At 34.8% G+C, this 18,473-nt stretch overlaps 1 protein-coding gene across 4 annotated transcripts in view; it reads left to right on the top strand.

The window, feature by feature from the left end:
- KCNH7 (potassium voltage-gated channel subfamily H member 7) overlaps positions 1-18,473 on the top strand; it is a 488,226-nt gene that overhangs the window by 181,067 nt on the left and 288,686 nt on the right. The window lies entirely within an intron of this gene.

Here is an 18,473-nt window from a genome sequence, read left to right as displayed (position 1 = left end):
GGCCTCCTGATGTTGTTTTGTTTTGTTTTTACTTTCTTGACAGCTTAGCAATATAACTAAACATTTTATTAACTAAAGATTTTCAGTTGTTTTAAAGAGAAAACATTAGAAGGTTTTTTCTGATATATGCTGAAAATGGAAGTCAATTTTTTATTTTTAAATAACACAAGTCTAACAATGCCACCTACTTGATTCCTTTAATAAATAAACATTGACCACGTATTCAATACAGCATTCTAACCACTGTGTTAAGGACTAAAGGTATAATGTGACTAGGACAGAATCCATTTTTTTAAGTAAATCATTACATTCTAATAGATGAAAAAGGTAATAAACACAAAACTTAAGACATATAAAAATAACTTTGGACACCAATGAATACCATGAAGAAAATGATATGAGATAGAGTTAATTTGGACAAGATACCTGATTTTATCTAAGGATTGGACCATTGGCTTTGAAGAATTAAAATATTACCTGAGGCCTGAATGATGAGAATTATATACTCATTGAAAAGTGAAGGGTGTTCCAAGCAGAAAGAATAGCAGTCGCAAAGGTCCTGAGATGCAAATTAGCTTGCGTGTTTAATGAAAGAAAAATGGCTAATGTAATTAAATACAGAAGATGAAGAGATGATTAGAAAGAGGCAAGTTCAAAAATAAAGGTACATGATAAATACTCACATTGGTAGTCCATGGCAAGGCATTTGGGTGATCAGTGTAATACAGAACCATGGCAGGGCTTTATGCATGGGAGTGACATGATCTGATTTACACTCCTGAAAGATCCTCCTTGCTGCTGTATGAAAAATGGATTGGAGAGTGCCAGACCAACTGTAAGCTGGTGAGAATACTTTTGTCATCCATATGAGGTCATAAAAAAGCTTGCATTAGGGGTGGAAAAGTGGTGGTGGAAAGGTTTGGCTTCTGATAGTAGATTGAATATATGAGAAAGATTAAAAGCTGACTTCAAGGATACTATTTACAGAGATATATAGAAAGTTTAGAGGAGTGAATTTTTGCAACATAATAGTTATTTTTTAAATATTTCAAGTTTGAGGTGCCTATTTGATACCCAGTTAGATATATTAAGGGGAGAGTTGCATAGTTCAGGACTAGGGAGCCATCTAAAATGAAGGTAACATTTCAGTGCCATCCAAGTTCTGTAGTGTTTTAAACAAATGAATTGGATGAGAATGCCTACAAAGAGAATTAGCATAAGGAAAGGAAGATAACTAAGGACAAAGAGCAGTAATAATTCAGCAATTATTGATCCACTCTTTTTTCTCAAATCAATTATTGATCTGAGAAAGATAGAAGCAAAGGTACTGAGGGGAAAAAACAGATGGAGAGTATACTTTTCAGGTAAATGTTCATAAAATTAAAGTGAGTCAAGTTGATTAAGTTGCATGATTTCTCTAGCCACATCAGCTCCAGTGGTATACCAAAAGGTGTATACAGGTAATTAGATTAAGCAGAGTTGGTGTTTTATTAGGCAATTTGACATCAGAGAAAAGGGTTAGGTAACTATGATCTTTGCAAAGGAAGAGTTATAGTACCGGATCATGGAATCTAGTCTAGATATTGAAGCAATTGCAGGGAGTAGGGTCACAGGTTGCAAGACTTACTGTGCTCAAGAACTGTTGGGTGGGTATGCTGGAGAAGAAGGCTGGAAGGAGAGGGAATGATGGACAGTGAGAGGGATACTAAAACCCATATGTTGAAGGTGGCACAGCTACTAGAGTGATGGCAAGATCTAGATGATGGTTCTACCAAGAGAGTCTGGCGGCTGATGTGACTGAGATAAATGGGGACTTGAAACATAATAGAATTCAACGTGAAAGGCAAAGGGCATGGTGCACACTAAAGTCAACAATAGTGATCACTGTTGTTTTCAAGAACAAGAGGCCGCATTTGGGATGGATCTTTAGGACAGTGGAAATATCCAAAACATTGGAGGAGAAGTCAGGAGCTAGATGCTGACATCATAAGTAAATAATACAAATGATCAGGCAGCTAATAGATTACAATAGAGAGGAGAGGTAAAAAATGGTAGTTTGATGATGGGCTTTAAAGGAGGTGAAGTTTTTGAAGAGGAAGGAGGGAGACAAGAAGCAACAGTAAAGGGCAGAGAAGATGCCCAAGGCAGCTCCAGATCCTAAGGCAGGCACATAAGGTGTGAGAGGAAAGGGGAATTTTTAAAAAATGGGGTTCTATTTGATCATAGCAGAGAAACAATATCCTCAGGAAAGAGTGAGGTTTTACTAAGAGTAAGTAGGTGAAGGAAATCATAGAAGAGTTTAAGAAGGAGGGAAGAGTCCTTCAGATAAAATGAGAATTCTAAAAGGCACTGTTGGAATGGTTTAGGAAGTCAGAAGTGGAAAGAAAAAGAGGACAGGATTTATTAGGGAATGTACAGAGCATTCGGAAGATTTGGAAGATGATCATTATTAAGATGTGAGAGAATCTGAGCAGGTTGGGTTTCTGATGCTGTTAGAGGTGAATGGAACTATAAGACATGATGGCATTATTGCTGGAAATTGGAGGATACAACAGTGATTGAAACCAAGGGGCAGCTCAGCTTTCTGTTTGGCTTGCTTACTTGTCCCCTAGAGCACAAGGCAGTGGAGGACCTTTGGTGGCTTATCATCCTGAACTCATTCTAAGCAATAATTTTTATAAAAGGAAATACTTAATGGTATAGTTTTTGTTGTTTTTCAGTCTATACTAAAATAAAGATAAAACTATCAAAATTAAAAATCTTGTTTTCTGCACCTTTTATAACCATTAATGTTATATGCACAACGTGCTTTGAAGAATGCAGATTCCCACACACCCTATCACATTCATGAGAATTTTCAGGCAGCAAATTCCAGGAGATTAAGGGGGACTAAGGGGGCCAGTTAAAGAGAAAAGCATGTAAAGAAGTGAAGAAGCCTGCCTGCATATTACATTTTAATTAAATTGGATAAAGGAAATTGGGATCTAAGTAGCAAAACATGTGAAACTTGAATCATTGGATAACAAGAAGTAGAGGGAGAACTTTAGTAGTTACTAAAAAGGTTTTCTTAGTAACAACTTAAAAAATGAGTTGCTTGCAGATAAAATGGGTAGAGATGGCTCCTTTTTCTAGCTTGCAACAGTCTCAGTGACATTTGAAATATTTTTCTTTCATCATTTTTTAGACAAACATTAGAAAACATACTCCAATTTTTCAAGTGATTAATTCAGTTTTCCCATAATTTTACTTTATTTAGATCTGGCCAAATATAACATTTTTATGAAAAGACATGTCTAATAAATATAATAATGAGTTAAATTTAAAATTTTGTGTTTTGAATATTAAAATCTAAATGAGTTTCAAAATTCTTAAGTGTAGATAAGACTTTTTCTAATTTGCATGTAAGACAAACACTTGATTATAACTTTGGATTTATTCAATATGCCTATAATAAAAATAAGATTTTTGTTTGTTTGACTTTTACTTTTAGTAGAGATGAGGAAATGAAAGAACACAAATACAATTTGGTATGACTTGTATGATCTGAGAACTTTTTAAGACTAATTTAAATTATGTTCTTACAGAATTTAAAGGGAAAAATGAGAAATTTAAGAAATTAGAATATGTATCAAAATTGTAAGCAAAATCCAAAGACATGTTTTCCATTTTTCATAATGCTTTTCTAGAAAAACCAAATAGAAGTACACTTTCAAAGGTAATTACAGCTGATAAAAAAAATATGAGTTGAAGGTGACCTAAAAAAAGAAGTGGTGAAAAAATTAGGAGAAGAAGTTGGGCAATTTTTTTTGTCCTGTCCATAATTAAGGTTCATATTCAAAAATATCTAACTTTCACAAATCTGAGCTCATCATAGATGGGGCCCTGTTGTGACAGCTGCCATCCCTTAATTGCTGGGTGTCCTTTTAAAAGACTGAGAAACCAGATCATGCCGAAGAAGAGCATTTAGGGACCTTAGGCTGAGTATTTTATGGCCGACAAATAACTGTTTTCAGTATTTAGCAACAGGTATGTATCTTCTACTCCACAGAGGCTGGAAAACTGTATTGTCATTTGCCACTTAACACCTTTCTATAAAAAGGTGGTATATACTATATAAAAAAATAAACCATATTTATAAGAATATGTTATATGGATCATTATATGGATGCTATTTACTGCATATGGAATAACTAATAGTCTGCCCCAAAACCAATTTACTACCCAGAGTTTATGGTACATCCCTTATTTTTCTTCTTTGTGTCTCATTCTTTTTCTTACCAATTGTCATGATGTAGTGGCGTGCGGTGGGAAAAGCGTGCATTAGAATTAGACTTCTATTCACATCCCACTTTCACTATAAACAAACTATATAATTTTTGCCAAATTATTTAACTTCTTTATAATTCAATGTTATCCTCCATGAAATAGGGCTTATGAAATTTAGAGGCAAAGAACAGGAGACATCCAGCACAGTATCTGGTGCACAGCAGTCACCCCTAAAATGGGAACTATTCTACTGATTCGAGAATTAGGAGATTACTAAAGTAGGTACTTTTCACCATGGGGTTGGGCCTTAGGATGTCCAAGAATCCCTGAAAATTGCATGTAAAGTAGGTTTTTGTGCATAAACACTCCTCGGGTGAGAGGGTCTACAACATCTGTAAGATTCTGAAAGGGTGTTTTGAACTTAAAGCAGTTAAGAGAAAATGTGGTTGAAGAAAAGTTGGCAAAAAGAGGAGAAGAAATGACATGGAAAGAGAAAAGGATGAACAGGCAGTTAGAACAGCAATTAAACAGGAATCGTATCATAACTTTAAACAGGGGAACCAATTAGCTGAGAATTTTCAGAGAAAGAAGACCATAGCATTGGCATGGTCTTAAAGAGAAGGCAGAGCTGGCAGAAATGAGTAGATAAGGTTAGGCAGAATCAGGAAAGCCAAGCAGAAAACAGTACAGTTTGTAATGGGGTCTGCAGTGAGGGCGGTGGTTCTTAAGGTTCCGGGGAAGCTATTTCAAATTGCTTCTGTTTTATCTTTCTTTTTTACTCAAATCCGTTTACACAGTTCAGTTGACTGGATTATGTGTTTTACATTGATATTTCTACCCCATTTTGAGACATTTAAGCCATCTCATTACTGATATATTACCATATTGTCTGATATTACCTATTCTTAATAACTTTAATTAGGGTTTGATGAAGCTTATTCAAAGCGGTCTTCTCTACACAGGTTAAGTGTTTAGATTTGCATTTCAATTTCTATTCCCTCTGACAATTGATGATTTGATTCTCTTGAACATTGTCAGAATGGGAAAAAAATGTTAGTGATGGTTTTCTAGAAGAGCAAACTAATCAGCTCTCTATGAAAAAGGAGAACTTAGTGATAATCAAAATTATATGTTACTTTGAGAGGAATGTAAATAAGAGAAATTCTATTTGAATTTATTGTCATTAGTAAATCATCAAAAATTGTCATCAAAACATAACTTAGGATAACACTAAATGTAAAAAGAAAACAGAAATGTTGATGAAACAATAACAAACACAAATTCTGCAAATGTAAATTTCCCCCAAGTATTAAATTAAGCTATAAGAGGAATCTTGGAATCAATATGCTTGTTGAATATGTTGAAAATGAGTATTCAACAACCAGGTTCTGCAAGTTTACTCTGTGCCAAGCACAACTTATAGGAATCATGTTTTAACTTCACAATAACTCATTTACTGATTTTACAAATGAACAAATGGCAGCTTGGAAGGTTTTATATGACTTCCCAGGGCTGTACAACCACAAATACTATTCACCAAGGGCCTACCATGTGCTAGACTTTTCATCCACTGTCTTTATCCTCATACCCACAATGTAAGAGAAGCTTTATTGTTATTATTCATAGCTACAAATGACAGCTAAGGTCAAGATAAGTTGAATAACTTGGTTATATAGATCAAATGGAGATATAAAAGTCAGAAGAACCCTTGTCTCTTGACCTCAGATTCAATTCTCTTCTACTTTGTCATATCTGTTCACTTACTTATTCTCAGAACAATATTTATTGTGTACCTACTATTTGCCAGGCATTTTATTAAATATTGTACATATGATTATGATAAACAAAAGAGTCTTTTTCTAATGGAGTTTATAGAAGATTATGATAAACAGATTTTATTTTATTTTTAAATTTATTTATTTTTTAGAGAGAAAGGAAGGAGAAAGGGAGAGACACACTGATGGGTTGCCTCTCACACACTCCCAACAAGAGACCTGGCCTGAAACCCAGGCATGTGCCCTGACCTGGAATCCAACCAGAGACCTTTGATTCATGGGACAACACCCAACCCCTGATCCGCACCAGTCAGGGTGAAACAGATTTTAAATAAGTGAGCAAACAAAGACTATAAAGAAAAGAAAACAACTTAGTAAAGAAAGGAAGTGATTAGAGAGGACTTCTATAAGAATCAGTTGTGAACAGAGAAAATGTGTTCTGGCTGGACAGAAGGGCATACAGAAAGGCTCTGAGATGGGAAAGAGACTGGATTTATTAACTCCAGTTAATAATGATCAAAGATTTTTTTGTATAGAGGATAATATGTGCTTATATTAGAGATCACATAAATATATTTACTAACAAGTTTATTTAATAGTAAGAAAAAATACATATATGCTTTAAAAAATGGGAGTTTTATACAAGAATCCCTCTTTCTAGCAGTGATATGCTATAGCTGCTTGGCACTTTTAGAGAAATCATACGCTTTCTAAATTGCCATAGTCCTTCGCAGAATGCTTCCCATTTTTCTTATCTGCAGTCATTTGAATCTGTAACCCTTAAACTTGATTATTAACCATCTCTAATATTCAGTATTTATTTTAAGCTGAATTTAGCATAACAAACCACTGCATTTTTTCCCATTTGCCAACCCACTCTTTTGGTGGGTGCTCCATAATGAACATCCCACAGGCTTCACCATGAAGCGCTCTGCTCACTTATTAGTTTTCTTCCACATGGCCAAACATGCCAACCAAAATGCAGTGTCCTCCTGACAGGCCTGGGCAGTCTCAGAGAAATGGGAAGCAGAAGAGGTGATTTCTGAGCCTTATGCTAGTCTTTCCTTCCTCATCATATTCACTATAGCAATTTCTTTTCACTTTTCTACCTATACCCAATATACTTCCCACCTATGATTTCTTTTCCCATATAAATAATGGATCTGAATGCAAGGGAAAGCCAAGCAAAGAGCAACAGCCAGACTAGATTCAAAAGACCCACTTCTGAATGCTCACTCTTCATATCCTGAGTATTTCATATGAAATATATAAAATATAATTTATATATTATATGTATATTAAATGATGTATATAACAATGTGTAAAAATAATCTATAAATGCTTATAAAATAAAATGTAATATATAAAGTAGTCTATACAGAATATAACAGACTTTATATAGAGTGTGATTATAAGACTCTAATAAATATTATATTTTATATAGACTATTTTATATGTATTATAGGTAGACTTTATATAGAGCTTTTTTTATTAAAACAGTGACACTAAGTTTGCATGAAAACTTGAGTCAGTGTATTTACTTTTTGAGTTTCAGTTTCTGCAGACAAATTTGTCAGTACTTTTCAGCTACTGTCTTCATCCTCATAACCACAATGTAAGAGAAGCCTTATTGTTATTATTCATATTTACAAATGACAACTAAGGTCAAGATAAGTTAAATAACTTGGTATGTAGATAGAAAGAAGATACAGTAGTTAGAAGAATCTATGTCTCGGGACCTCAAATTTAATTCTCTTCTAACAAAACAGGCATCATTTTAGACTTTCTAGAGTATGTTTACAAAAGACAAAACTATCCACACAAGTTTCTCAAGTTTCAAGAAGGGATGTTTAAAGACATTAGGGCCTCATATTTTAATAACTATGAACACAGTACAATAGAACCATTTTTGAAGGATTTGCCACATAATGTTATTTTAAGAGATTGTAGATATGTATAGTTGTATCTTTTTTGTCTTTTTCTATGCCCTATATTGTTTTTATGCCAAATACTATATCAAAATTGTGTCTATTAAGAGATATACTATAGTTGCTATTAATATAAATACTAAAGTCAAATGTTTATTGAGAACTATTTGTGTCAAACTCTATACTAAAAATTTACATATACTATTTCAATAATAATCACAACTAATGTTATTAACCTCATTTCACAGATGAAGCCTTAAATTATCCAAGGTTTCACAGCAAAGAGACAGCAGGGATGGGATTATAACTTAATATATTAGGCCTTTATGACTTTGAATCCTGGAGATTTAAAAATACCAAATTTCATCAACTCCTATTGAGTTCATCAGACTACCTGTATAAATACAGAGTGTGACACAAAAGTAGGTTTACAGGTGTAAGTACATGGAACACAGAGTTTATTCTTATACTATTATTTAATAATTACTGTATTATTTTCCATAGAAACAACTGTAAATCTACTTTTGCCTCCCCCTGTATAAACAACTGGCACGTGGATTTAGCTTACATAGCTTTACTAGGTCTGGCATGCTACATTCTAAACCCAGAACTTGGGGCATTGCATTTGCCTGAAATCTATTAAAATATGGTTGATACCTATGGTGTTGGAGTCAAGCTTGTCTCTTAAGTCTCAGTTTTTTCAAGCGAAATAATATTATAATTTGGTCTTAGTGAGGATTAAATGAGATAAAATAAAGGCTTTGGCACACAAGAATCACTCAATGGTGTCTGTGGCTACATTAATTACAAAGACACAGTAAAAAGTGCTACCTGAACCCAGACTCCCTGATATCCATCTTTCTTGAAATATTCTATATTAAGGGACTTAAAACAATGTGTATTTGTATGGAAGAAAACAATTTTTGATATATGATTATTGTTATAAAACTAAGATTTATAAAGTGCCTGCAATGGTCTAGATCATTTATAAGACATTTTATTGAATATATTTTATTTAATCCTCATAGCATTTTTGCTAAATGGTGTTGTTATTGTATCCATTTTTGAGGATGAGAAGTTGAAGGCTTGGAAACGTAGGCATTTTCCCCAGGAATACAAAGCTAGCGTGAGGGGTTAGACCTAACTCAGATAAATTGGAACATCTCGGCTCTTTCCACCAACCACACTGAAAGCTTAAAGTTCACTGCTTTTGAGTCTTCCTAGTTAAAATTGGAAATAACTATGAAGGGTTAGGAAACAAAACATTTCTTTTGCTTAAGATTCTGTAAAAAAATATTATACAATACACTAAGGCATTTCTCTACTATATTTTGTAGTATTCATATTTCAGAATTGGTCTTGAGCATACAGAAGGCCATAGTTTACTTTTTAATAAATAAAAAATAGTCAATATGCATTTGGGCAATGTTTTTCCTCTGAAAATTTTCCAAAATTTAGCAGTTCTTTAGTATGATGGCATGCATTTTTCAAGATAATAAGTAATTATTAATATTTTTATTATGTTGACTTTGCTATTTATGGTATGGTTCTTTTTAGAATTTGCAGGTGAAAGAGTATGGCTTTAATTATACATCGTATCTATCTTTTAGCTGACAGAGTCTCAGTTAAGTTTTCACAGGCTTCTCTGTTTCATTATTCACTCATTCACTGAGTATTAATGGGTGCTTCCTACGTGCCAGGTGTCGTGCTAAGGGAATGAACAGAAGAGCATCCACGGCCTTGCTCTGGTGTAGCTGACAGCCCAGTAGGGGACACAGGCATCACATAAATGAAAATTGGCAACACATATAAGTTCCATGATGGAGAGATTCACGGTGTTGTGAGAGAGCCTGACAAGAGAATTTAACCTTGTGTGGAGGTCTGAGATGGCTTTGCTGAAGAGATGACATTTGAACCTAGGTCTGAGGAATGAGTAAGAGTTGGCCAAGCAAACAGGGAAGAATGAGTTCCTTTCATGATAGCAGCATATTCCAGGTCTTCTTATGATTTCATTCATGCTGAACAGATATCATATGTTGAAACATAACCCTCAATAGAACTGAACCCCTGGGTTCTAAATTATGAAAAGGACCCACTATAGAATTATAAATGAGCAGCAAAGTCATAAAAAGTCTTTGCTTCCTACATATCTTTACACACACACACACACGTGATTTTTTACCATACTATTATAGAAATGATGATAAAGCGTTTCCCTTTACATATAAGACAACTATACTGCATGCTTTGCAATTGTGGAGAAATGTGTGCAAGCGTTAACCATGGGGAATTCATTAAAGGCCTCAGGAATTACTACAGTGTGCCAGGAATTGTGCTTGGCTTTAGAGATTCAAAATAATATGAGATAGTGCCTAATAAATTAGGGATAAAGTATCTTATATGAGTAAGCATGCAGTTGAAAAACCCTGTACCACTAACATAGGGATCTATTGCTTTGTTGTGTAACTGTACAGATGAATGTGAACATAGCTATGTTTGATTATGCTCTGTTACTGACCCAACAAAGAGATAGTGCAGAATCCCTTTTAATTTGAAGTAAATAGCCCCTGAAAATTCCATCTCTCCCTCTCTGCCTCCCTTTCTCTCTGTTGTACACGCTGTCAATGGCAGAGCTGGGAGATTAAGACCCAGGATTGGTTCTCCAGCCCTGCTACTGTCTCAGTGAGTTTTCATGGGGAACCCCCTCCTGTACCAGCGCCAAGAACAAGAAAACAAATGCTGTACCGCTCTGCATAGGCAATGCGGCTTCTCAGGAGACTTGATATTTAAATGGCTTCAAAACAATAAGGGAGTATTTTAGAAATCCATTGAAAGCTAAATAGTACTAGACAGTTGTTATTATAAACCTAAAGGTAAAAATTATTTTCAAGTTACCCTGGCATACTTTTGTTCTCCAACAATTTACCATTTGTGCTGAGCTGAGCTTTTCTCAAAACAAAAAACCTTGTGACATAATTATTCAGATATAATCTCTAAGAAATCTGCATACAAAAAAAAGGCTTTGGTACTTTTTATTTCAAAACCCACTCATGCATCACAAAGAAAATGCTCTTCCTCTGAGGAGGTTTTGTCATGAATAGGTTAGGAAAAGAAACACTCAGGTGGATTTACTTAATAATTGATAGTGGAAATAGAGTCTTAATGAAATTTCCATCTTCCTGAAACCTGAACTCTTTATTACTTTTTATTATTACCTAACACTGATGTGCAGTTACCTGACACAGCCCAGCTGAAACTCATATTAACGATGTAAATTGTCTGTGTTGGGAGTTTTTTCAGTCCTAATCTATCTCTGTTAATCTCAAATAAAACCACATAAGCAGTGGTAAAGAGAAAATTACCAAGCTAGAAACATATGTTCTTGTTCAATACATTATAAATTAAATGAATATTTGATTTCCAGTTTCAGAGACCAATTAATAAATGGTAATATTTCATTGAAACAGATTGTGTATTCTTGTAGGTGTTCAGTGGAGTCACCTAAATTTCAAACCATCACCTCGAAAGTGTCTAAATTTACACTTTTATTAAAACTTTCCAAAAATAATCATTTGTAGAATTATAATATTTGGCAAGGATTCTCAAATATTAGGGCCATTCCCATTCCAACACTTGTTTACTTTATAAATCTGAAGATACTCAAGCCCAGAAAGAAATGAACTTCAATTGCCTAATGTTCTAGAGTTGCCAGATCAGAGACTATAAAAACAAGCAGTGTCCTTAGAAACCCATAATCTCAATGAAGTGACAACCTCCATGACAGACAAGTAAAATCATCTGTCTTCGGCTGCCAATCTGCCAAGGACGGGGAACGGCAAACTGCTCCTAAATTGTGCACTCCATTTTCGAACAATGCTATTTGTAACTTTTATTTATTGGCCCCTGTTCTGCCCTCTGAAATCACACTAATTCTTTTGTTTTTTCCACAACTGTCTTTCAAATCTGACTGCAGCACAGCTGACCCTTAGGAAGTCTCTCCTGCCCATCCTTCACACTTTTCCCCAGTCTTCATATGAACTTTCCTTCAAACTTTACATCTTCTGCTATTTCTTTTTGGGGGATTGTATTCTATCAATTTCCTTTAAAAATGTGATATCAAGGGTAGAAGACTATAATAACTTGATTTTGAACTTATTGGACACAACAGAGTTCATTGTGGACCCTAAAATTTATATTATCACAATTATATGAATTTTACAATATAATAATATTGTGATACTATAATATCTTATTTTATTTTAATGTTATCATATTTGTAGCATTTCTCTGAAGCTGATTTTAGATACTGTAAAGTCTTATTACTAATGATACTATCCACATTATAAGCACATCTTATAAAATTCATTTATTACATTTTTCTAGGGGGTTGAAACATTTGCAATGAGCTAGAAAGGATAAATTTAGAAACAGTAAGCAATTAATGCCATCAAGGATTGTAATACTTTAATATAATTGAAATCACTCTACAGCAATGAATAAAGTAGCAATTATACAATTTCCTCAGTCCGGGGAAACAGAGCCTTTGTAAGGGCCAGATTATTGAAGATTCCTTCCTAACAAGTAGGTCAGACATTAGCTGGAGGCATCTTGAAGTATGGCAAACACTCGGTACCATTATGTGAAAACGCTGCTGCTGTAAGGATACCATACATTTCTAAAGAAGATGCCAGGGTTTATTACCATATTACTCACAAATGATTACTCTCTCCTCATTAAGGAATGATGAATAAATAAAGTTAATTGAGCGCTTACTTTATGCCAGTCACTGTGCTAAGTCCTCTTCATGTATTGTCTCTTCTATTTCTTAAAATGTTTTAAATTATATAATACCATTAAACCCTTTTACAGATGAGGAAGAATAAAGTTTATAGAAAATAATTTGCTAATGACAGTAATTCTAGTTAGTGATAAAGATAGGACTTGAACTAGGTATGTCGGACACTCAAACTCTTAACTACTTTGTATCATTCATGCATTACTTAGTTACTTAATTAATTAAAACAAATTTGTCCACTAGTATCAACAAGGCTCAAAACATGTTAATATAACTGGTAAGTGCTGGGTCTTACATGCAAGAATTTTGAACTTCTGACCTCAAGACCAATGGCTCTTTTGTGCTGCTGTGGCCAATTTGAGACCCCAGTGTTCTAAACTACATATCACATTTAGCTCTATTTGGACTTCATATTGTGGAATTCAGAGAAACTAACATGTAGTTTGGCCTCTATTTCTCCCCCCATGACTTAGGCTAAAGAGCACAGTTTCCCATTGCAGTGTTTCTATTGGCAGAGGGTAGTGAAAATGTGTCCTTGTAATGTAATTGGAAAAGTCCCTATCACAACTATACATTTTTGGAAGGTCTGTTTCCAAGTTAAAAATTAATGCAAATTTTATATCTTACTACATAATATATAGTTGTTTTATTTCTACGTGTTTTTAATCCAGTTTCTTAAGCAAATGGCAGCCTTGGAAAGAAACAGCATGTGATTTTTTATGCCCTGGTTACTGCCGTGTAACCGTAGGACGTGCATGTCTCAGTTTGAGAATAAGGGTGGCAAGAAGTTCATTCAGAATTTATTAATTCATTCATTAAAAATACTTGTTACGTACCCACTCTATGCAAAGATAATACAGACAGGATATGGAGATAAATAATCCATACTATCTGCCCAAGAGAACCCTAACAGGGGAGACAGCCCAGCCAATAATTCTAACGTTTACCGACCCTCTACCACTGAATACTGTCGCAGTAAGTCTTCGAGCTATTAATAAAATATTAACACATTATTGTTATCTAGCTTTGTTTCAAAAACTTCTGTGGGCCATTTCCAGGCAGTGAATAAGTACTGATGCCACAGAGGCAAACGCCATTTCCCACTTGCTCTCTTACTGAGGTTCTCTCTGGGTTTTTGCTTTGACTGTGTCTCCTATAAGCATCTTTGTATGGGAGGGTAGAAGTCTGAGACAGCAGCTTAAATAAAACCTTTGCGTTACAGCATTTAATATATTTATTCAACATGTTCACCTCTAGGCTCCAGTGTCGCTTACTTGTGACATCATTTTCCATATATCTTTCCATCATAATTATAATTCATTGATTATTAATACCCAATACTTCTAATTGATCAATATTAAGGAGTCCCACTGTTATACTCAACTAGCTTACTCCTTTTTTAGTGGTCTCATCTATCTTTACCATCCTGTCATGAAATTTCAAGGTCATTGTCTATTTTGAATTGCTTCTAATATATTGTTAGGATTCTTTATATGGTTTCTCAAAGTTCTTTTAAATAGTTCAGCTATTTTTGCTCCTTTAAAACTGTTGCATTTATGATGTATATAGTCTCAAAAGCTCACAGAAGCATTAAATAGCCACTCACAAACACAAATAGTTTTTACAATTTTATATATTATTACATTAAAAGATACAAAACATATTAATAACATGTATTGAATTCCTGGCCTAGTTTTAGCAATACTGTATAAATAAATGTCAGAAATACATGGAGATTTTATAAACACCAACCTTAACATGTCACTTACTAATAACATTTATAAATTAATATTTATGATATTGAAGTGGTTGCTATATGTTTAATTGTTAAGTGGCAAGGATGGCATCTGAAAACCATACCAGCCAAAACCTGGAAAAACATGACTGATCATTTTACATGCAGAGAAAAGCAAGGCAATGTGAAATAGCTGCTTGATAAAGTTATAAGCAACTTATTAAAGAGGCTATAAGACTATTTTTCCTCATAGAAAAGAATTTGAAAGAATTTATGTAGGTTTACTGGAGAAGGTAGCATTTTAACTGAACCTAAAAGAGGGGTGAGTAAACTTTTCCTGTAAAGGGTCCTCTTTAAAACTCTGTGGACCAAGAGGAAAAAATCGAGGATATTATGTAGGCACTTATATGACCATTTCAAAAGCAACTTTTTAATGCAATTTTCAGCTTGTGGACTAGACAAAAAAGAAGGGAAGGAAGGAGGGAGGGACGGAAGGAGGGAGGGAGGGAGGAAGGAAGGAAGGAAGGAAGGAAGGAAGGAAGGAAGGAAGGAAGGAAGGAAGGAAGGAAGAAGGAAAGAAAAGGAGAAAGGTGGGTGAAAGGCCACATTTGGCATCAGGCACTAGTTTGTTGACCCCTGGCTTAAAGTATGCCTGAGATTTGAAATCATAAATTGGAGGGAAAGAATGTTCTGGCCTGAGAAAAAGCAAAAGCACAGAGATGTGTTTTCTTTAAGTGTGAACAGGGAGAGAAGAAAGTATCAATAAAGCTGCAAATATATTAGAAACTAGATCATGGAGGGCTTAACATTATATGTTAAAGTTTAGTTTATAGGAAAATTATAAGTTTATAATAGGTAATTTATTAGTAGAATTTATTGAATACTTAGGATAGGCCAATTATACGCTGTCTGGAGTTTGACTCCAGACTTTATATTCTAACCTCTGTGATATGCTCAGTATGAACTCCCTGATAAGCACTTGTTTCTTCAATGCCTGCTACAAGCTAACTAAGGATATGACAATACATATTAACACAGTTCTCGTTCATCGGTTGTTTATTGTCTTATATACCATAAACCATGAAAAACGATATCAATATGAAGAATTTGTACATTGTGGAAACAAAATTTAGGAATGAACCATCATAGATTTACAAAGAAAATCATCATATTGTGAAAGCCTCATATGTAATAATAGTTACAGTGTTTTACTATATACATTATGTATGACTATCCCTCCAAAAAAACACTCAAATACTCACACACACAAATACATACATGCTTGTCAGAGTCCCAGTTGAGAATGGAGTTAGCTAAGGAGACTGGAACTAAGTCAAGAAACTGCAATTCTATCAGCAGCTTGGGCCAGGTCCTACTTAAGCAATCCACATGGTACCATGTGACATCAGTTAGATACATAGACAGAGATTCTCCATTTTTGCTTGGGACCAGGAGCCTCTCGACTCTGAGAAACCATGATGGAAGTCCCTCTGTATTTTTCATGCATGTTTTGCTCTACTCATTGAGTTGACAAACTAGTCCTTGTCCACCTGGATCGCAATAATGGCATATCCTTTAATTAAACCCCTAGATATTTCATGGTGTTTAGAAACCACTCATTTATGTCTTTCTAGAATTAAATGTGCTCATTAACCTTGGAAAAATAAATGATTGATATGAGTTGAAAGGTCAAATTCTCTTACTGGAGCTACTATAAAGAACACAAGGACAAAATCAAGGGGGAGGGTAGAGATGGGGGAGGGAGGTGGGACTGGCTGGGGTGGAGTGGAGGGAAGGGGAGAAAATGCAGACAATTGTAACTAAATAAAAATAAATAAATAATTTTTAAATAAATAAATAATTAAATCTTTTTAAAAAATGAAAAAAAAAAACATTTCCCTGAAAATATACATTCTCTTGGAGTTACCAGAAACTCTTATTGTGACCTTATTTAGTAAAGAGGACAGAGAGCTGGAAGCAACCAATACTGTTGCACATTCCAACCTTGTTCAATGCATAATGAAAACTTACAAATTGACTTAGATCTTTTGCAAGGCTAGTCACTCTCTAGGAGATAAAGTGAGTTTTCTCAGGTTTCACCCACCTGAAAAGAGCAATGTCCTCTTTAAGTTTCCTAGTCATAGATGTGAACAGAGTATAACCAGTATAACACATGCTCATTAAAACTGCCACAGAGTTGTTCCCCTGTTCCATGGGGAAATTAAAAATAATACAGATTATAAAAACTTCAATAAACATAACTCAATCAACCAGAGGCAATACCTAGTAATACAATAGGGATTCTTGTTAAAATAAATTTCTCAGACATAGATTGGTTTTGCTAAAACATAGCAGAAAACTTCTACTAATTGTAAAGGCCATGAGTGAAATATGAATAGGCAAACTGGTAATAATTTTTAGAAATTAATGTATTAACACCTCAAAGTATATATACAAGGTTTGTCCAAGAGGTACCCAGCCATGTAATATGAAAAATAGAGACATTTATTGAAGAATATGTAAGATACAAGAAACATTGTACATAGGACAATGACACCTCAGTCCCCTTCAAAGTAAGCACCTTGGGACCTCACACAGTTCTGCCAATCACCATCAGCTACCCTGTTATATTTTTCTGAATCTCATTGACAGTCTGAAATCTCTTCCCTGTCAAAGGTTATTTTAGTTTTGAGAAAAACCAGAAGTCACAGGGCACCAAGTCTGGGCTATAGTGGGGCTGAGTCACCTGGGTGATTTCATATTTTGCCAAAAAGTCCTTGATAAGACATAATGCATGATCTGGTGTATTGTTGTGATGAAGCTGCCAATCACCAGTTGCCCACAGCTGTGGCCTTCTGAATCATGGGAACAGTTTCCCTGGAGGAATGTTCAAGCATAAGACAAAACTTGATGCAGATTCGTTGCTCTACTTCCTCAGTCATTTTGAATGTGATGGCCACACAGTACACAGGCTCACTCAATGGCGTCTACCACCCCCACTGACTAGTACAATGAAGTCGTCATTGTTCATGAATGTGCATTCCAGTCCACTCTCCTTGGCTGCCAGGTTACATTTATGTCAGACAACCTGTAGTTATATTAACAATGGCTGGACATTTTCTGGACAGGCCTCATATATCAACTAATTTATACATATAAGATTGTTATTTTTCTTATAAGCCCTAGTAGCTAAAGTAGGAGCTCTTAGCCTGAAGGCCCTGGGAACAGGCTTAAACAAGTTGCAGTCAGAGAGACCTAGCCTTTCACTCTGTTACTTAACTAAGGCAGAAAATATTTTCTGGGACATGATTTTTGCAAATAGTTTCTGCTAAATTGTTCAATATGATGTCTAAAACAAAATCAATAGTCTGAATGATCACTGGTTAAGGATACTCTGAGCCAGCTGGCTGCCCTGTTTGATTTAATAAATTTGGAAGGTAAGCTGGTCTAGCATTACTTGATAAAGATCACTGTGAAAACACAGGGAGGGCAGTTCTTAGAGTTATTAAAATATTTCAAAGGAGAAATTCCATTAGCTCAGGGGTTTCTCTTAGTAATAGCTAGGGCTGTGTAGAGTTTCAAGTTTTAATTGCATACATAATTTTTTCTCTCATTGCACTCCATAAATTAGTTTTTAATTCTCAAACTGTAATCATTCTTTCATCTGAAACTTCCCCAAATGCCCATAATTTGAACACTATGCTTCACCTTGTTAAATTGTTTCAGCATAACAGTAAACAGATATTGAAATCTCCGGTATGTTACTTACTGCTTTACCATTTGCTTAGTGCTACTCCAGCCTTTTGGTTATTTACTCTCCATTTTACCGCAATAGCAAGAAAATAGTTGCCTGCTGCTGTGGACTTTAAGTTAAGCCAGTGTCCCCGTAGTCCTAAAACACGTCTGTGGCTTCCAGTGAACATGTGTAGATGGTATAGTTGTTTCTGCTGCCCTGTCTCTCGGAGTTATGAAAG

The sequence above is a fragment of the Desmodus rotundus genome, chromosome 2 (assembly GCF_022682495.2).
Source record: "Desmodus rotundus isolate HL8 chromosome 2, HLdesRot8A.1, whole genome shotgun sequence".
Lineage (NCBI taxonomy): Eukaryota > Metazoa > Chordata > Mammalia > Chiroptera > Phyllostomidae > Desmodus > Desmodus rotundus.
This window is presented reverse-complemented; position numbering and strand designations above follow the sequence as displayed.